The sequence below is a fragment of the Bombyx mori genome, chromosome 17, assembly GCF_030269925.1.
Source record: "Bombyx mori chromosome 17, ASM3026992v2".
NCBI classification, from domain to species: domain Eukaryota; kingdom Metazoa; phylum Arthropoda; class Insecta; order Lepidoptera; family Bombycidae; genus Bombyx; species Bombyx mori.
The window spans coordinates 11,168,996-11,191,468 of record NC_085123.1 but is presented as its reverse complement, the minus strand read 5'-3'; the positions used below and the strand labels follow the sequence as shown (position 1 = coordinate 11,191,468).

Below are 22,473 nucleotides of genomic sequence, written 5' to 3'. Positions count from 1 at the left end.
CAAATTATAATTTTTCGGGTTTGATTTTTGTTACACAATGTTATTTCTTCACCGTGGAAGTCAATCGTGAACATTTGTTAAGTACGTATTTCATTTGAAAAATTGGTACACGCGTGCGGGATTTGAACACCGGTGCATCGCTAGACAGGAATGCACCGGACGTCTTATCCTTCAGGCTACGACGACTTCTATTGGCGATGCAAAATTTAAAACAAAATCTTTATTCGATATTTATGTTCATTATGAAACTCACAATACACACTCGATAGGATATAGCTAAAAACAGCACTGGATATAATCTAAATAGCAGATGTAACTCAAACTCCGTGATAAAATGGAAAACATTTGTGCCAATGTACAGAAATATAATAGTTTAAATAAGATAGCAAAAGTTACATTATTTTTATGAAAACGTTTCTAACAATACAAAAGTGATATTATTCCGACTATTTTAATATATAACGAGAAAGATTACATACAATTAATTTATTATGTACATATAAGATACGTAACACATAACTTAACATAACGTAACAACGTGAATCTAAACTCGAGGTCATTCTGTTATAAAAAAAAAAGAATGTGTTACAAAACTTCGAATGGAAACCCTGTTTGTTTCACACGAAAACCAAAATTATCAATTGATTAAAACAAAGTAAGACAAGCAAAAAGTTAGCCTCTTTTGTTCCGTATTTTGTTTTCGTAGCTGGCCCTCATTCTTTAAGCAGTGTTACACATTTACGAGCCGAAAGTAGCCTGTAATGGACATTCTTTTGTTTAACGAAATTCACGGCAATGGAACGTCGAGAGGAAAGTCCCGTGATTTCCTCAAAGGAATATATTAGCGTAGTTGTGTTTACAAAGAAGCCGACAGCGTCCAGCCGTGATTAACGATCAAGGTAATTTGGGAGGACGCCGAGTTTCCTCAGTTCCGTCCTTAAATTCGTATGTCCCTTTGACCCTCGGAAACCCACTCTGTTTTTCACTTAATTTAAAACGTAATTAATATCTGACGATACTAAATGAATTCTTTCGATAAAAAATTATCGGCATCTATAACTTTGTGCAAATTTTAAATTGTATCATGTAGTAGTACCTACGTTATCCATAAAAAAGATATAAATTATCTTAGATATTCACGAATCATGTCCACAATTAAAACTACTTTTCCGATTCGATAATCCGATTAATAATAATAAAATATCACACAATTTCTACATCTATACAAACAAAACATTGGCTTGCGTGAATATTTTTTTATTGTGCCAGACGTGGCCATGTTATGGGTACCAATTCTGGCAACTCGTAATCTAATTGTTACTAAAGAGGGATAGATCAATGACTAGACGTGCTATTGATACTGCGTTTACTGGACGACTGAATAAATAAGGTAGAACTTACAATATGCTCCGTATCTTAATATATACAAATTACGTGTTTTTTATTTTTTTTATTGCTTAGATGGGTGGACTAGCTCACAGCCCACCTGGTGTTAAGTGGTTACTGGAGCCCATAGACATCTACAACATAAATGCGCCACCCACCTCGAGATATAAGTTCTTCGGTCTCAGTATAGTTACAACGGCTACCCCACCCTTCGAACTGAAACGCATTACTGCTTCACGGCGGAAATAGGCGGGATGGTGGTACCTAACCGTGCGGACTCCCAAGAGGTCCTACCACCAGTGATTACGCTAATTACAATTTTGCGGTTTTGACCTTTATTACACGATGTTATTCCTTCACCGTGGAAGTCAATCGTGAACATTTGTTGAGTACGTATTTCATTACAAAAATTGGTACCCGCCTGCGGGATTCGAACACCGGTGCATCGCTACATACGAATACACCGGACGTCTTATCCTTTAGGCCACGACGACTACGTGTCACGTGAACGTGTCACGTTGTTTGTCCGTGATGGACACCTAAACTACTGAGACGATTTTAACTTTTTTTTTAATTGTGTTTTGTTCCAATTTAGGCTATAGGATGGTTTTTATTTCGATTAATGTTCGCAATATTTATTAATTAACAATAAAATGATTTCTTATGTTGATTATTGTTATTAACTGTAAGTTTAATAAGTCTTAAAACAGATGGCGCTTTAAATCAGTTTTATTTTATACAAACAATTGTAATACTGTCAGATATTAATATCTCATGTGTGATGGCGCTGTGTTAAAAATACCAACCTTTCACCTAAGCTGCAATTTAATGATATAAACACCACTTGTTGCTGAGGCTAAAGTATAAGTGAAATTTATTTCGTAGTAAACGCAATACAGTGAAATCCAATTGTTCTTACTTAGTTAATTTTTGGTATTGGCATAGCCGGCCACGTGTTATTTAGAAACAAAAATCTTAGCTACAGCAACGTGTGGCCTGGTCTGCTAGTAATAATATATAATACATGAGTCACGTGGTTTTTTTTTTTAATTGAAATTGTAGGCAGACGAGCATACGGCCCACCTGATGGTGAGTGGTTACCGTTGCCCATGGACTTCAGCAATGCCAGGGGCAGAGCCAAGCCGCTGCCTACAAAAGTCTACGGCACACTATCGTCAATTCCGAATCGTAAACTATAAATTTCGTATTGTAAAAAGCATATGGCATAAGGTACCTTTTGAATACTTAATCCGGAACGACGTTGCCAAGGGTGCGGCCGGCACGGAATTGCGATTACCCGAGAAGAAAGTTTCCAAGTAAAATTTATACTAAAAGGAAACCCTCGAAACCCTCAGTTCAAAGTTCGTTGGTGATTCAAACTCTCGTACTTAATGGGTCGAAACGAGTAGAATTGAACACATCTTTTGAACAATTTTACTTTTATGTAATAGTATAGTACTTTTTTCTGTATCAATTCGTATTAAAATCCTCTACGGGATTTTCCATGAAATATGTCAAAGCACACCAACAATGAGTCAACCCACTGAGTTTCTCGCCGGATCTTCTCAGTGGGTCGCGTTTCCGATCCGGTGGTAGATTCTGCGAAGCACTGCTCTTGCTAGGACCAGTGTTAGCAACACTCCGGTTTGAGTCCCGTGAGCTCACCTACACGTTAGGGTGAAGCTGAAATAGCCTCTCAAGGCTAGCAGCATAGATAGGATAAAAAAAAAAGAAAAAAACAATGAGTTCTATTTTATTTCCTCTAAACTAATTGGTTAAATAACCCTGACTTCTGTTCATTTTACCCTCGAAAAAATAATATGAAAATTGTTCCGTTTTTTTCAGCTCCACTGCTATTTAGCTACCCTTTTCAGGAAGAGCTAAATAATGCATTTACTTTCTCATTTTTATAAAACTAGTAAGTCGAAAATTAAATTTAATAGTAATTTTGAAAAAAGTTGTTTAATTTATTTAGCTACATAAAATGTTTTTTTTTAAATGACTTAACTATCTGTACTAAGTATCTTATATAAATTCAATCAATTTACTGCATTATTTCATTTTTTTGTAGATTACAATAATTGGATTACACAACGCCAAAGTTTGTAGCGAAATAAACACAAATGGCATTAAAATTGAAATACCCAACGTAACTTAAATATAAGAACAGAAAAAAAACAATTTAAAGCTATTTATGTCCAAAAAGACCGGTGTTGAGGCAGTAAATCAACCGCCACCGTTGTTCTTGAGTGCCAATTTAAAGCTATAACTGGCAACATTGTTATTAAAATAAGGTGCATGGCAACATCTGGCATAGATAGAACCAAAAGTTACGATGTAACGAAACCGCAAAGGATCGCTCCGGGCTTACAAGCAACTATAAACGGTTTGTGGAATTAACAAATTAGATACGAGAAACTAGTGCGAAATACAGGCTTTACTGAACTAGCAAAATTCTAATAACTCAATGTAGATGTCTGTATAGGCTGTCTAAGGGGAGGCTTCGTAAAAACACTTTACATGTTACATTACTTTACGTGTCGTGATTATGTTTTACGGGCACGACGTTTTATAAAGTTATGGCTAAAAAAGATGAGTGTGCTTTAGACCACATTACTGATCTAATAGCTTCAACTAAATGTATACATAGGCCTGCCCTGTGTCTTAGATATATGAAACACAACTGGCTATGAGAGAAGCAGAGAAATAAAATATGCGCTCGCACCTCTCTCTCTCTCTCTCTTTCGATCTTTACTAACTTATAACACCCTCTCAATTTTTGTTTGCCTCGCCCGATCACATTTTTCGTAACGCTGTCGTCACGCATTCACCAACTTACTCCACAAGTCAAGCGTGCTAGGAAGTTTGACTTCAATAATGATTCTTTTGAAAGCAAGTATTCCTATTATACATATTATACAACCACGAAACATCAATTACAATTGGTTTAAACACGTCGATACCGCCGTATTGAGCTACAATCAAAGCTCCACGAAATTACCTTTCCGTAAATGCTTATTTTCCACATTATCGGAACAAAGCGTGCAATTTCGTTAGCAGCCTCTTTGTTAGGAGTTGAACACACAGGGTGATTGTACAGGCGAGCTCGTTCAACAGGTAAATAGAAAGTTTGCTACCCTCTTTACAAATGATGCTTATCTAAAACAGTATCGGAAACAAAAGGTTTAAGTCACATTTTCAATTACATTGCTATGAGTATTATGTGTGTATTGTTTTGTTTTGTGTTAGTGTTTTTCTGAATGTTGTTTAGATTATTTAAAAAAAAAACTTTTTTTGCGTCATTTTATTTTTTACAGTTTAATAGACAAGAAAAGGCTTTATTTATGTATTTCGTAGTAAACATGAACATGAAATGACCAAGCTCACGGCCCGGCTGGTGTTTTCCGGAGCCCATACATTTCACAATGTCGTTATCGCGCCCCACCTTTAAACCTAAGGTCTAATTCTCAAGCATATATTAAGCATATATTGTAGTATGTTATACCAACCCTTGAATTAAATAAAATAAAATTAATAAAAATGGCGCAGAATCCCAGCTAAGTCTTATTTTCCGAAACGAAACACTCCGCGGTCCAAAGCGGTCTTATAACAGCTAATGGCTTAGAGCTCACGATAGACGGCCTCCACCATGTCTTACAATCGATATTACGAACGGCGGTACAGTCGATATCCAGTAGATACTGTTTTATGTATTTTATAAGGCTAGGCCATGAGTGACGGTGATTCTAAATTTGTAATTACTATTTGCAATTAAAAAACTGTAATATGTTTCGTGTTATATCTTTCAGTTTTGTATCGTATGTTACATAAAAAGTTCTTAGAGGTTTTATTTGTGATGAAACCGTCATCTCGTTTTTAGAGTACTGGTGGTAGGACCTCTTGGGAGTCCGCACGGGTAGGTACCACCACCCCGCCTATTTCCACCGTGAAGCAGTAATGCGTTTCGGTTCGAAGGGTAGGGTAGCCGTTGTAACTATACTGAGATCTTAGAACTTATATCTCGAGGTGGGTGGCGCATTTACGTTGTAGATGTTTATGGGCTCCAGTAACCACTTAACACCAGGTGGGCTGTGAGCTCGTCCATCCATCAAAGCAACAAAAAAAAAATAATAGGATCACCTTCCCTTGGGAACAGAACAGAATTAATATCTACTACCTGTAGCCATAATACGTTTCAATCACTTTTGCAACGCGTCACCCGACTTAGAAATGAGCTAGATCCCTTTGTCAGTGTTCAGGAAGCGCTATGCTACGTCCTTCTTGAAATCAGGTTCGTATGGAGTTTTTTTTCGGTAGACAGCGGCTTGGTTATTTGATACATTGAAAATGTCAGTGATACTAATCAGCATTGACAAATAAAACGACTGTAACCACTTACCGCGCTGCCACTGATAGCAAAAAGAAAATAATCCGAAGATAAAATAAAAGCAGTTTTTAATAACTACAAAACAAATGTTATTTCTTTATTATTATTATTATTTTGAGCCAGATTCCGAACCTATTCACGTGAATATTAATACATCTTTACCGACATTTTTTTTCTTTCATTACTGACACCTTTTTTTCAATAAGATCTTACCTCACATTAAGCATGTTCCAACTTGCACAAAGTAGCGTAATAAATTAGAGAAATCAATGTCGCCTCTACCGGTACGTATCTCTATCAATAAAATACGTCTCAATTCGACAAAACAGTATTCACATTGTGGTATCTCTGGACTCCGTCAGCCAATCAGAGCCAAGGACCAGTAAGATATTTCCTAACACAAACCCATCTCACCCAAAGAAATCCTTAGAAGTCAAAAACCGTATATAATTGAGGTAGTTTCAACATCGCTAATGTAAAACTTCACGAAGGACACTGAAAGCTTCGAGACAAATATTGATTCTAAGCCCCGAGCGCGGTGCGACCGCAAACAAAGAGCCAAGGGTTGCGACCGGATAGCGACGGCCGCCCTTCACAAAACATCCACACTCGAATGTGAAATAAGAAAATTCGAAGGTATTTTTATTTATTTATTTAAGGATTACCAACAGGGTTTACAGTAAGACATAAAATAAGATTGACATGTATAGAGAAATTGATAACTGCAACTCTAATTAGAGGCAATCATTATATTTAATTTACATTAATATATCAGCAGAGATTTAACAATACTAATAATAATAATAAAAAATTAAAAACAAAAGAAAGACAACAAGGACACCCGAGTACTCAGATCAAGGCTGAGGCTGAGGTTCAACAACAACTTTTTATAATTTTGTTCCTGAATATTGGAAGGGAATCGCCAAATATGTCAAGGTTTCAGCTTTTCTGACTAGATTATTATAAAGGTTGTTTCGACGATAACACATTCGTCTATCACGATGGTGAATATCGAACAAATATCATTTAGCGGTACCTACGGAACGGCGCCCCTAGCAGCAAACGTAGGCAAACGTTCCATGAGTTAGCTTTTACGCTATCGAGAATGTTAGCCCACTGAGTTTCTCGCCGGATCTTCTCAGTGGGTCGCGTTTCCGATCCGGTGGTAGATTCTGCGAAGCACTGCTCTTGCTAGGGTCAGTGTTAGCAACACTCCGGTTTGAGCCCCGTGAGCTCACCTACAAACGTTAGAGCGAAGCTGAAATAGTCTCTCAAGGCTATCAGCATAGGTAGGGGAAAAATGATAATGTTAAAAATCTCGCACTAATCACACAGGTCGACCTCGAGACCTCAAGACATGAGGTCGAAGTATCAATGGTTTTGGAGAACGGCTGTCCCACCCTTGTAGCCGGAACGTAAGAGTAATTTGCCTCAGACATAAGTAAGATATTTATCATAGTTTTAATGTAGCTACTACTTTTAAAAATATACCTACCTTATTTGCAAAATTAAAATTCAACGCTTTCATACCTAAAAGGTTTTACTTTTCAATGCACAAAACGTATTACGTACCTACGTGATTTCGGATGCAAATCTCATAAATGCCGTTTGATTTTTCACTGACTGACGTTTTGAATTTAAAAATGCAGTTATTGTTCAGAATGGCTGGAATTTTTGCCCCAAAAAAACGCAAACTGGATTAAAATTTAAGCTAAAAAAAATATCAAACAGTAATGATATATTATACAAAGTTAATTAATTAATACGGAAACCTGAAAAAAAATCTTTCCCACCTTTTCGTAAGACATTGAAATTGTGAAACGAATACTATTTTGTTTAATTATCTAAATATATTTCATTCTAATAATATAGCAAATATATTATGAACTTTAAAAAAGCTATAACGGAAACTTCTTGTTTCTCGAAAATTTATATCTTTGACAGACATGCATCATAACAAAACTTTAAGTTGCTAAAAACAAACATAAAAGCTTTATAACCACGACTTTGTAGCTTTAGATAATTTTCAATTAGACATAATATTGAAATGAATTCGATCTTAAGCGAAACGCAAAAATGACTTTGCGAATTTTATGCAAAAGATTCGTGCAAAAGATTATGGCTTTATACTTCGTGCCTTCATACTTTGTGCATTAATAAAATAAAATATGTGTAAAATCAATTTTCAAGACTTTAGTATTCATTCTGAGCTCGTGACCCATCTCGTTTTGACTTATCACTGGAGGAGCCGAATGACGTAATATCCTCAATGACACCATCCATCTTGAGACTAGATATTCCATGCGCAGTATTTCTGTTCTAAGAATAGGTGGCGACTTGGCTGTAATAACCTTACTATTAACGACGATTCCCTCTCACAATCAGGTAGGTAATAACTTTAACCTCCTTTTGCCTGACCGAAAAACTTTGAATAACTTATGATGATAATAAATAAACTACAATGCGTTCTATTTTAAAAAAAAAAACTGAGGGAAAAGCCCGCTTGAAATGCCATTCTTCACGTGCCGTGAATAAATTACTGTGAAAACGATTGCGCATAAAATTGATTCAATACTGTTGACTGTTAAAATCACGATGAACTACGTACATAATCGTCGCATTTAAATTGTTGTTTTAATTTTGAACGACTAATACGTGAAATCAAACAATATTTAAACAAGACTGACTGAATTATGTTTTTTGTGACGTAATCTTTTTTAAGGGAATTTGTGACCTGGTAACTAAGACTTTTAGGTCTGTCTTATTTTATTTTATATTCTTATTTTTATAAAATCAATACTTCTAAAACTAAGTATCCAAACGATTAGAAACAATATAATGCCCGCTGTTTAGTTTAAGATTTAATCTTAAATTAAGGGCTGTACGTATAATGGATGGGGTATAAGTTATCAACAGAATCTTTATGTTAATCATCAAACTGACCGGCGTAAGAGCGACACTCGTAATTAATCTGCCTTCAAACCCTTATCTCGCTACGTAACTTGTATGAACAACCCATTAGGTCACAAAATTTAACCATCCAATATGATACCCTAAATTTTAACCACATCAATTATAAATATCGTTCAGCTTATGAATACCAATATTTATAATGCAGTTTAAGCCGAATTTACATTACGAAATTAGTGGCGTGAAATTAATTTCGTGACATTAGTTTTACCAACAGTTTCACGTGTAATTTAATATGCATGCATTAATTTCATGCATGCAAATTAGTTACGTGCCCTGCGCGATTTTTTGGTGAAATTAGTGTCATGCAACTAATTTCATAGTGTAGACGCGACGTGAAACTAATGTCGCGAAAGGGCCTGCGCTGTGCGGACGTGTGTATTGTTAGTTCGGACGCGCTTCAAGCGTTGAAAATGGCAAACCAATGATGGAGTACAGAAAAAAATATAGATCTTATTAATGAATATCTGCGACAAGGGTGTCTGGGACCCGAAACACCTACAGTAAAAAATCAAAATTATCTTCACTCATTCGAAAATAGTTTTTATAACTCTCAGGATCTTCATCTGCTAATTCAGAGACTAACTTCATTGCACCTAAATGCCTTCTTGTTGACCATCGTCGAATCTACCAACTTTTTTTTTTCTTGATAGTCTTTTTTTAAGTTTATAGGTTTTTTTTTTGCCCTTGTAGGCAGACGAGCATACGGCCCACCTGATGGTAAGTCGTCACCGTCGCTCATGGACGTCAGCAATGCCAGGGGCAGAGCCAAGCCGCAGCCTACCATAAAATATAATAATATAAGCATTATACATAAGCATTTCTTACATATAGTATATAAGCATTTCTTTAGCTACATTGAATATAGCAAATTATAGCTTTGATGCTGAAGGCGCGATGGCTACTACGATACTGTGGATTTCGCGACACTAATTTTTTAACGAAATTACTTTCGCATATATCGAAACTGCTTTCGTGAAACTGAGTTCAACATGCATGACACTAATTTCGTAATGTAAACTCCGCATTACTGTATTAAAACACTTGACTGCGTCGGTGATGCAACAGTTAGCGCCTCTGAGTGTTGTGGCAAGGGTCGTGGGTTCGACTCCCACCTCGGGCAAACATTCGTTTGATGGTCAGATTTGTTTACTCTTTGTCTGGGAGCTTATTATCTATATATGTATGTATTTAAACGTATATAAGTATGTAAGTCAGCCTCAGGTAGACATAGCACAGGGAATACTAAATTGGAGTCGGATGACCGTGCGTAATTTGTCCCCGGTTCTTTATATACTTATTTTTATTTTTATAACACTTCTTACGTGTTTTGATATTGCAAACGTAAATCACACCAATGCGTTTGTCACACAAACCAGTTTGTTAAAATATTCAATTCTGAAATATCCATATTAAGATTAGTTATTGAATGCCACATAAACATATTATATACTTCAAAGTAAAAGTCATCAGCGTAACGCATATTGTGAGTCAGTATAGGTAAGAGGTAACTGCCTATTTTTGCCCGACGTAACCCGACTATTCAGATTGAATGGTTGAATAGTCGATTCACAAAACAATTGAAACTTCAATCACTCGTTCAAGGGAGACTGCACTGAAGCAAAAAATACCTACTTAAATACCTCGAACACCTTCAAGCAAGAATATTTGTGCTACGTTGATAAAGAAATGATTGTTATTATGACCACCATATTCGCCTCCATGTTTTACCAACAAAACTTGATAGTATAATCTTTTGAAATGCCATGTTGGATCTTCATTTTATTATCAAAAAAACTCGATTCATTGTATCAGACATAAGTTCGATCAAGAAGCTAAGATATGAAAGTACATCAAACTACAATCAAGATATGAAATGTAAAATCGCTTTTCACATACATTTTTTTCATTTAATTAGTAGGAAATCGATTGATTTCTCGTTACACGGTAGGTGCAGCATTTCGAAATTGAAACGACTAAAATATCCTGTCATTCGATAACCTGAGTCGGATGGTACAAAACTCGTCCGATATATACTGGGGGCTAGGTGACGCGTTTCCCGCAGAGCGTATGACGTGTCGCCACCCTGACCATACTCAACGCCAAACCGGCGTCATCGCCACGGCCACCGGGTTTTTCTAGTTAGGTATAGGCTATTAGGCTATTAGGTAGGCAGCGGCTTGGCTGGTAGGCAGCGGCTTGACTGGTAGACAACGGCTTGGCTGGTAGGCAGCGGCTTGGCTCTGCCCCTGTCATTGCTGAAGTCCATAGGCGACGGTAACCACTCACCATCAGGTGAGCCGTATGCTCATCTGCCTACAAGGGCAATATAAAAAAAAGTTGGCTGTCTGAAGCCCGCATAGTCGGTGACGCCGATTCATATCCCCGGAATACCCCCTGAATCAGACTCGTAATAGCCATGATGAATTTTCCATTCATCACCTGATCTACCACGAGGTAAAATTCATATCATCATAAAATAAAAGGCTTCGTTTAGGAATTGTGGAATTTATGCAGTCACAATCATGAAACCATTAAACTATCACCTCATAAACTTTCCATGATGGCAAATTGTGCGCGTTATACAAAAGTAAAACAGTTTCTAACTTTTCTTTAATCTGAAAAACGAACAACTTTAGTTAAACTTAAACCTAATTTCGAATAAAAAAACTAGGGCCAATTTCAATCTTTTAATTTACGTTTTACACGCTCCCAGCAAACAAGCATAAATAACAATAATTCTCACGGCAACCACAATGCCGTTGTGCTAATTCTGTGAGCTCCTTAGTTTATTAAAATGTAACGAGTGGATTTTGTGTATTCCGTTTAGATTCAAGTTCGCTGTTCTATTCAAATCTGCTGCTATTCACAAAGTTCGTATTGTAAAAGGGTTATCCATTATTTATTGTTTCATGTACCTACTGTTAATTAGTTAAACAATGTTTGTTTTAGGCAAAATCAGTAATAGAACTTAGACCTGAAATAAACAATGCAAACTTAAATAATAAATCGTGAAAAATATAGCCCCTGAAGGTCGGATACATATTAATTAATTTTTCGAAATCAATCTAGCATACACATTTCGAAGTCATAATTGGTTCTTATAAACTGATATCTAAGCAACGATTTTTACGAAAAGATTGTTTTTATTGCATAGAGAGGTGAAGGAGCTCACGTCTCACACTCTATAGTGTTCAGTAGCCCATGGACATCATACTGTGTATGCCGCCACCCACCTTGAGACTCGAAGTCTATGTCTCAATTCTATAGTAATTATAAAAATTTCAATTTTTGTGCTGTAATTTTTATTACACGCTGTTAATCCTTCATTCGAAGTCATTCGTGAATATACACTAGTATTGTCACACTGCTTCATAAGAGTACACCAGGGACATTATTAATTAAAATTATAAATAATTGACTTCAAAAAATTAATTACATATAAAAATTACAGCTTCAAAAGGCCAAGGACTCCAAGAAGGCCAAGACCAAGAAGGAAATAATTATGAGTACTTTTTACAAACTTCTCATATCGAGAGGTGAAAAGCTATTTAGTTCAAACGAAAAAATCGTTTAATACGTGACTTTTATTTTTGTAATTATAGGTGCGTTTTATAGCGGTATTAGCATCAACAGTTTGATGTTTTTAATTAAACTTCAATTCATTCAGAATAGCTGAAGAAGATTTTTTTTTTATGACATTTTTTCCAAATTTTAAAATTTAAATAGCTCTTTTATAAAGTTGCAAAAATATCGCTTAAATCAAATAGCCTTTTACCCCTCGATATTATAAACGCCGCTTAACTTCTCTAGAAGAGTGATAAACCAAACTTACGCATATATGTATTTGTATATGTATATTTTTGTGTGTATATATATGTATATTTTTTTCCAGAAACATTAGCATTATTTCATCATATTGTGATGAAATAATGATTGATTCATCACAATATGAGCACCAAATTACCAAACACGCTATCGATCAAATTCCTCGTGTGTCTCGACGACCGCGTAATTTCCATTTTTACGGAAAAAGCCTCAAATTATTAAACTGAACTGAAGACGAAATAATTTCACTGGGGTTACCGCATTACCGAAACAAACTGACAGTGACATCTTACTTTTTAATTCAATTAGGCTTTGTCTAAAAAGAAAAACATTTTACGCAATTCCACTGAAGAACGAATTTTTTCATGTAAAAATCTTTTGCGAGAATTGTTTTATCGCAGAGCAAATTACGAATCGGCTTTGATAAATCTAGTTTAGGGATTATCTTTTACTTATTCAACTAATTCGGTGTTATTTCTCGAAGGGGTATGTCTATACAATTACAGATAACTGAAGATTTCATTACAAATTGCGATTTATCACAAAAGTAGATTACAATAAATTTTCATAATTTAAATTTACTTCGATATCTGCGCCATTATTTATTTTCATTTGAACAGAAATTAACAGTTAGATAACATAAAAAATCGACTGCATGTTTTATCGTATTTGTGGTTTGTTATTTGTATTCTCGGGATACTATGCTCCGAACACATAAAAGTCAAACACACCAATTAAACAATATACATAATGTAATATGTGTACAATGTTCTATTGTAAAGTAAAAAGAGTAAACAAGTCGCTAGGCACTACAAGACACCAATTAAAACTAAAAATTATAATACGTTTTAAAATCAACTTAAATCGACGCGCGCGAATCTCGCAGTGTGACGTCACGGGACACCTGCGCGTTCGGGAACTCCGATCGCGACCGATGACGCCCGAGTGCAACCGAATGTTGCACGCTACATATTTTTCTCTGATGAGATTTTCTCTGCCTTCGTTAATTCAGTCTGGATAAAAAAGTAAAGCTTTCCAGTTTCACGACGCTAACCTTTGTCCCTGTCATACACAAGCCTCTGCCAAGCCACAAATACTTCGAATGCCTCCATACTACTAAGAAAGTAGGACCTCTTATGAGTCCGCACGGGTAGGTATCACCACCCTGCCTGCTTCTTCCGTGAAGCAGTAATGCGTTTCGGCTTAAAGCGTGGGGCAGCCGTTGTAACTGTACTGAAATAAATAAATAAATAAAGATAATGTCGTACACTTGCAGTAAATTGTGTATTCCCACTCCGCCTCTGTCTCACTGCATATCTTTTTGTACCCATGACGCCCTCACAGCTGATCTCAAAAGCCTCCACGTAGATTTCCAACGTCCTGGAGTGGTAACATCCGATATCTATCGCCTTGTTATACTGCATCATCAGGTCCAATCTATTAAATATAATCAAAAAAACACGTGCAAGCATTAGATTTACAAAAAGTTGGGACATAATACCAATTACACTCTAACGATTGTCAATTGTGCGATAACATCAATTAATTAACAATCACCCGCGCGCCACCTGTTGTAAGTTAATGGTACTATGACAGAAATCTTCTCTGTAGTGTCAACATCATTATACTCGGTTCTGTAGCGCGTCGGGAATGTTCGCCGAGGCACGAGTCGACTGTTTCTTTACGACCATGCGGAAAAGATGCACATCCCTGATTGGCCGGGTCCGGGTCAGCCCTAACAGCATCCTGAAGGCATTAACAGACCGTTATGACTGTCGGTACTTGAACCATTGTACCATGGTTCACTTGCGGACTAAATAATATTAGTAATAATAATGGTTGGTTCGAAGTAGGTATCAGTGGAATGGAATATTTGAAATGTATTCCACTGATAGCTACTTTTAATAAATGTATATTTTTTATTTGATTGGTTTTGTTAATGTTAAGTATATTTCAATGATACTATGTACACATATGGACTTATTGTTGTCTGAAATAAAATAAATCATTCATTCATTCATTCATTATACCAAATCCTGATTGATCACAATGAAATCAATTACTTAGGAACGAATAAAGGACAAACATTTTTTTTTTTTAAATCGAAAATAGAATATTAAGTATTCATTATAGAATTCTAGTGAATAAAGCCGTAATGCTATCTGTTGCGACTCAAATATATTTATCACGTAACAACTCAGTGTTTTAACGAAAGAAAAAAACGTTTAGTGTCCATGCGGTTGATGTACTGCTGACGAAAAAATGTACATGGAAAATGAATCGCTAGAACTGACACAGTAAAAATTTTTATGTGTATATCAAATGTGTATATATTTATTATTCGATTAACTATTGTTCGACTAGTTAGTGGTGGGATAGTGTTGTGTAAGGCTTGGAAATGTTTGTATTTGCATAGACTCAACTTTGCATGTGACTAGGAGATGTATGGAAATGGTAGTGCAAGTTAGAGGGGGAAGAGGTCGACCGAAGAAGACATGAATGGAGTGTGTGAGTGACGATATGAGAAAGAGAAGAGCGAGTGTTGAGATGTCGGCTGATAGAAGAGAATGGACAAAATCGCTATGCTGACCCCACCTAGTGGGATAAGTTGGAGAAAAAGAAGAAACATAGGCTAAATTTAGACTAAAAATAATTGAAATAATGACAAAACGATTCCGTAATAAATTGAACATGTTCCAAAATAAACTATATTATTATAACTTAATAAAATTGGTTTTAATAAAATAAAAAAAAAAATTGACATTCTGCTGCGTAGTCTTTGTGGATATCTTATTGGTAAGTCGGGACACGATATAGCTCGTATTCCGTAAATAGCATACCTACATGGTTTTAACATTTGGCACATTAAATAGCATACCACATTAAATAGCATGCTATTTAATTATATTAGCTAATAAATAGAATACTGGGAATCTTTCATGGACAAATTTATTTAATCGATACAATATCGATTTAATTTTCAGAGCACATGTTTATGTTGACGAAAAAATACTCGATCCAGTTTCTATAATTCTGTTTTTAGGTGCAATAAATCATTTCGGCGAGGTTCCAGCGCTAACGAGCGATACATCTCGGATACAAACAGCTCCATATACCATATTGATGTTCAACGCAATAAACCCTAGCATTTTTTTTTTGCTGCATACATTATCGTATGTAGGTATCGCACCGTAGATAAAATGTTTAAGAATAGGGCGACTCTATATGTGTAACAGTGTCTCTTCATCTACTATTTATAATATATTTTTAACAGATACAACAAGTAACAACAAGAAAATTTTGACTGACATTGAATTATCATTACTTGCAAAATGAATATATGAATGATTTATTTTACTTCAGATAACAATAAGTCCATATGTGTACATAGTATCATTGAAATATACTTAAAATTAACAAAGCCAATCAAATAAAAAAGATACATTTATTAAAAGTAGTTATCAAAAGTCCAACTCATTATTTAAAATTGTTAGTACATACAATAATTGTACTCGTAAGGCTAAATTTATTTAACGAATACCTAAAATTTACAAGTACTTTAAGATTAATCATTAAGCCGTTCAATGTACAACACTAGCGCTATAGATCATATGTAATATAATAAATCAGTACATTGGGCGGATAAAAGCAAAAAATGTATACAATTTAAGGCAGACAAAAGTCTTTACGCGACTTAAAAGCCACAACAAAGACAGCATTATCATGTTTTATGGTCGCATTACGCTTAAAACTCACATAACATTACCCTCGTTATACAGAAAATTATACCATCCATATATTGTAGCATTGTAGAAAAAACACAAAACAGGCTTTATCCCTTACAGGATTATTTTCGCATGGTTTTAATTCATGAGATATATGCACAAAGGCAAGAACTCGAAAGAAATTCATCGAAATCTATTATTTTTCTTAGGTTTTTTTATTTAATACTTATGAAAAATCAATTATCCTATATTACACTTTGTAGTAATATTATGTGCATGGCAGTAAATCCGGCCACAGGCGTCTTTTCCTAATTAGGAATTAGGTTTCTCTACAATAACGAATCTTTTTTTTAATACGCTTTTATTAGTTTCAGACGAATGTATGTATGATGGTAACGGAATCTTTGAACATGATTTTGAACCCCTTCAATACATCGGATTAGCTCGAAATTTGGTATACTTATTAAGGACCGATGACAAATCAACATATAAAAAAAACTGAAAAAAAATATTGAAAAAATTGAAAGTCAGCTAAAAAATAAAAAATAAATAATAGTTTAAAAAAACTAACAAAATACGCTTTTATAGAACAGAATAGCAATGTTATGCCCGTACGAGTAACGTCATTTGTCGATAAATAGCAAAACCGGTTATCAAAATAACTGCAACATCTTTTGAATTTTCGGGAACATTGTAGACATAGTTGAAACGACTTTAAAAGTATGATATAGACAACATGAAGACTGCTGTATTCGAAGCGAAGCGACGAACAAACATCATCTCAAGAAAACGAAAAAGTCAATTATAATAGTCTACGTCAATTGTCGTAACAATTAAATTGAATTTTAATTAGTTAGACTTTTCATTTATCCTAAGCCCCAGTTCGTAACAACAATATTATAATGAGTATGACATGAGAAGGGTAGCTCTTCAAATACCAGAATATTGAGCGACTATATTATGATAAATAAAGCTTTGGAGTATTTTGTACCACGTATTATATTTTAGTAAAAAAAATTATTTTATTTAAACAGTGCGCGACGGATTGACTTCGCCAGGTAGAGTTTAACCCCAAAATTAATTAAAGCATGTTAAACAATGCTCATTTAAAGTTTCCAGGTCGCAGCTCACGGCATTCCGAAACGACAAGCCAAGCCGCGAATTAATTTATTATATTTCTAAATTACAATTTGTCGATAGTACGATACGATTTATACAATAATACAAAATTTTAATATTTAGGATCTCTGGATGGATTTTTTGGACGTGGATTGGACGAGCTCTAAAGTTAAGAGGTTAACGAAGCCCATATACAACAACCTGGTCGGCGGTGTATCGCATTCCGACCCGGCAGGCTGGTTCTGATCCAGCGGGGTATCCCGGAACACCAGCGGTATCGCCCGGGCGGCCTGGTAGGACCGCCTTACCGCGGGACCGGCGTCATTGGACGTTGACTATCGCCTCGACGACCCGTCGATCGGGCGTCCTCAGGGTGGCGCTTTGAGTCTGGTTGTAGTGTTGACCGCGGGAGCCCCCCTACTCTGACCTGGTTCTGACCCCGGAACGAGATCGAACGTCGGGTGTAAGAGTGCAGGGGAGTCGTTTAGTGCGGTAGGACCCTAAAACATCCTTGGGCCCGCATTCTGCTCTCAACATCTGCAGTTTGTCAACCCCCTAGGTGGGGGGACCTCATAGGACATTCAACCTCCGACCCGAAAAAAAAAAACCCCATAGACATCAACAACGCAAATGGCCTCACACACATTGAGACATGATTTCTAAGTATTAGTTTTTATGTTCCAATGACTGCTCTACCCTTGAAACTGATACGCGTTACTACTTCACGAAAGAAACAGGCAGGGGGTGAGACCTTAGCGTGCGTGCCCTTAAGACGCCCTATGCCGATGAACGCAAAATATGGTCAAACCTGCTTGACCAGACTTTATAGGCCATACGTAAAGTTCTCCGAAATTGGAAACGCCAAACAAACGCGTTATAGGCGTCGAAGTCCAACCAACATCCTAGTACAAATATTGAAAATAACTACCTATGTGTATATAGTACATGCCTATGTATATTTTTATTTATTTCAGCTATATTGTACCTGAAGTAGCTATATTAAACCTGTAGTTAGCAGAAATGGCCGAGTTACCTGTCAACTCGTTAACGAGGCTGTTTAACAATTCAAGCAATCCATTTTGTTGAAATAAGCTTTTTAAGTCGGAGCACAAATGGTAGTTCGGATTTTGTTAAACGACTCAGCTACGAAACTTTTCGAAAACAAAATTTTACTAGAACCATATCTTTAATGAACGATAATATTTATTAATGTCGTTCAATTAAATATTCCCTTTAAATTTTTTGAGCAAATTTTTCGATTAGCATAGTATTAAAAATTGAATTATCAAAAACAAATTAAATGTAACCGATGTATGATTCAAATTTTAATTGTTTCACTCTCATATTGTCTTTTTTTTTTTTGGTCTGGTGGAAATCGCCGGACTCCCACCCTCCACTGGGGATGGCGGGCGGGTTATGTCGGAGTCGAACCGACTAAAACCTCCTGTCGCTCAACAACCCACGTCCGAGCCTCGCATGAGACAGAACTCATGAAAAAGCAAAGGGGGGAGAGTGAAGCGTTTAATACGGAGCACATCTCTCCCATCACCCACCCCCTCGGGACGCCGGGCCAGCGATCGTCGGCGCCACGACCACCAGCCCTCTCGGTCGGAAGGCTGTCCGAAGCCCGCCTAGATGGCGCCGGTTTGAATGAGTTATCCTACGAAATACCCCGCTGGGTCAGAACCAGCGTGGTTCGAGGATAGCCGGCCTTCCATCACCCGGGCTCTCATGTTGTCTAGGCACTATTTACTTAACATGTAATCTCATTTGGCGATTGAAAAATCGACTGTTCAATAAGAGAATTGTGACGACATGCGTGTTGGTGGGGATGCCAACTTGGATCAAGATCCAGGTTCAAAAGAGGGAGCATAAACGAAGCACATAACGCCCAATCTCGGCGACCAATACTGGTAGAATCGTCCAAGCATTTGGCTGACGGCATGGAGCTTCTGTCACGCAAGAGGGTACAACGACCCCATTCGTTCTTTCTGGCTGATTCTTCAGCCAACCCATGGAACGTATTGACATCGGAACTGAGCCCAAAGCCATTGATGGTTGCGATTTGGATACGGCCGAGCACTCAACTGCGTATCTGGTTATAGTGATCGCGAAGTCCCTTGCCCGGGTTCTGTAACAGGCGGGGATCGGGCGTCGGTTGAATGCAGAGAAGGCGTTTAGTGGATTGCCCTTTGCATCTTTGGCCGAAGCCTTTACCGTTTTCAGACGCGGGGATCTCGTGTGAGGCACTACTCCGAACCGAAAAAAAGGCAGACTTCGAATAATCCGCCGACGGAGAGACCCATTGATCATGAAGCTGACAAACACCCATTCGACGTGTTATGATATCGCTTCGTGCAAAACGCGCCACGGGTGAATTCTGTCACATCCAAATTCCAAAGCACAGACGGTGAGTGTTTTGCGACGGTGAATTTTAGTCGGTTCGACTCTGACACGCCCCGACTACCAACCTTGTAGGCGTTCGTTGTAGGTCTTCGACGATTCGACTACGACGTCAAAAACAGTTTTATTCATTTTAATAAAAAAACTATGCATAAGTTTTCAGCTAGAAACTTTCTTCTTCTTCAAACTTCAGACTTTATCCGAATTAAAAAACCCTACGATACAAAAATACAGACCAACTACTTCCCTCGTAATAATACCTATTTCTACAATCACATTATTTGCCCAAGTCTCATATCCGTAAAACAAAAGTCAATTCCACTTAATTCGTCGCCCAAACGACTTCATAAACAATAGCGTGACTTAATTTCAATAATTAAGGTGGGTCGTAAACTATTCACGCACAAACGAGCCGGGTAACTCAGCAAATCGAATCTCTTTGTATTCGCTTGTTCGGCGTAATCAAGAACTCAAGGATTCAATCCAAATTATGCGGCAAATCCTCCTATTACGTACTCCTCCGTTTGAGACGGGAAATTAAATAAGTAGGCTCAGTATTCGACAGGTGAGTGGAGAACTTAGTCAATTTCCTACACGTGATGTCAATTGCTAACGCTTCCGGATACGGGTGACAACTTCGGATATTCGAAATTGTCGTTATGCTTGATCTTTATATTCAATATTCGAGAATATCTTGTCTATCTATCTATACATATAAAAATGAATTGCTGTTCTTTAGTCTCGCTAAAACTCGAGAAAAGCTGGACCGATTTGGCTAATTTTGGTCTTGTAGTATTTGTAGAAAGAAGTCCAGAGAAGGTTTAAAAGGTAGATAAACATGAAAATGCTCGGAATTAAATAAAAATAACAATTTTGTTTTCCAATGTTCAATTTTGTTTGATGTGTCCCCCGTCGGACGAATTTCTTTTGTTTGTTTTAAGTTTATTTTATACAAAAGTTTAGGTCTTTTATTTATCGATTGAGGCACTACGAAGTCTGCCAGCTCAGCTAATATATTGCAAATATTTTATCGACAATTCTGCAATTCGATGTCTTTATCCAAAAAACGGCTAGATAAACACTCAGTCGAGAATAGAATTCCATACTAGTTGCCGTTTCGGAGTACTGTCTGAGCTTAGAGAGCTTAGATCGGGTGCTTAACTTCGAAGAGGGACGGCTTGCATTTCTTTCATGAGTTCGACACTCACAAAACCATCCTACAGCACGAACACGTGTAATATGAGGGCCAATCATCAAATAGGAGCAGATACCCAAAGATACAGGTCAAAAAAATAATTAGCGCTGTCGCTGACTGCGAGTTAAAACTAATAATATTCTAAGCGCCACTTTGAAATTATTCCATGAATTGGTTAGAGTGAACAAAGCCTAAGTAAATTTCACAGACAGTTAACGACCTCTTTATCTACTTTTAGTGGTCATAATTGCTCACAATTAAACTTGGATCCTCCATAACGACCGCTGTTTTAATGATAAGTAAAGCAAAATTATAATGGAATTACCCATGGCAGTCCGGGGCTCTCATTGCGGCCACTAAAAATGTTCACTAGAAACTCAAAGCGTCGAAACCGACCCTTGGGACAACGCAGTTTAAGATTTAGTTCAGTTTTACTTTCGTTTTATGAGGCGTGTAATCGTTTAAGTTCCAAACTTACCTAGCGCCTTATAATTTTTAAAATATGAATATAATTTAGGTCATTGACCGATGTTATTGTCACGAGACTCGAAAAAAATGTTCATCGATTTCTATATAATATCTTTCTATAAATCAAATCCGCAAAATTATAATTTGCGTAATTACTGGTGGTAGGACCTCTTGTGGGTCTGCACGGGTAGGTACCACCAGCCTGCCTATTTCTGCCGTGAAGCAGTAATCCGTTTCGGTTTGAAGGGTGGGGCAGCCGTTGTAACTATACTTGAGACCTTAGAACTTATATCTCAAGGTGGGTGGCGCATTTACGTCGTAGATGTCTATGGGCTCCAGTAACCGCTTAACACCAGGTGGGCTGTGAGCTCGTCCACCCATCTAAGCAATAAAAATAATAATAATAAAAAGCTGTAGTTCCATTTTATTAATAGAACTAACAAGAAAAACGCGCTCTCGTTCTCAATAATGAGCATTGCAGCTCGCCTAGCGAAGGCCTAGAATGGACACAATAAACGAAATGGCTACAGTCTACAACGTATACTACGCTGCCTGTGTACCTACATTAGCACTTTCGTTGAAAAATGAAACAATTGAGTCGTCTATTATCAAAGGTGGCAATCTGTGCATTTGGACAAAAAAAAATTATTGATATGTCAATACAGATTGATTTGAATATAATCGTCACCTTCAAAGAATACGGTTCAAAACTTGCATTAAATAAAGTATTAACTTAAACTGTTATTTATCTAAGATGTCGTTCAGAAGAGTTTTGTGACTGCCAATGGAATACAAAGTCAATAATTCGTTTTTCTGATTTACCAATAATTGTCCAAAAGTCACATTGCCGGCTTTGATAATAGTCGACTCAATTAAGCAATTGGATATCGTTCCGAGTCACTCACATTAATTCAACACTAGAGGATGACCGAGATTTGCTTGGTTTTTTTTTTTTATAAATTGTGTTTTTTACTGGTGGTAAGACCTCTTGT

The 22,473-nt window shown here is 36.7% G+C and overlaps 2 long non-coding RNA genes across 3 annotated transcripts in view; one reads left to right on the top strand and one right to left on the bottom strand.

Annotated features, from left to right (window-relative positions):
- The window catches only part of LOC134200464 (uncharacterized), a 36,459-nt gene extending 19,311 nt beyond the window's left edge, over window positions 1–17,148 (top strand). Inside the window, exon 3 of the long non-coding RNA XR_009975407.1 lies at window positions 16,665–17,148. This is a non-coding gene — a long non-coding RNA (uncharacterized LOC134200464). The remainder of the gene's footprint in view (window positions 1–16,664) is intronic.
- Window positions 11,236–14,800, bottom strand: LOC101745157 (uncharacterized). Of its 2 annotated transcripts, XR_009975404.1 has the most exons (3): window positions 12,579–12,877; window positions 11,443–11,720; window positions 11,236–11,361 (listed from the first exon to the last, which is right to left on the bottom strand). It is a non-coding gene; the product is annotated as an uncharacterized LOC101745157 (long non-coding RNA). The 2 variants fall into 2 exon arrangements; XR_002431512.3 differs by lacking the exon at window positions 11,236–11,361 and having other exon boundaries at window positions 11,420–11,720; window positions 12,579–14,800.
- Window positions 17,149–22,473: the final 5,325 nt, after the last annotated feature.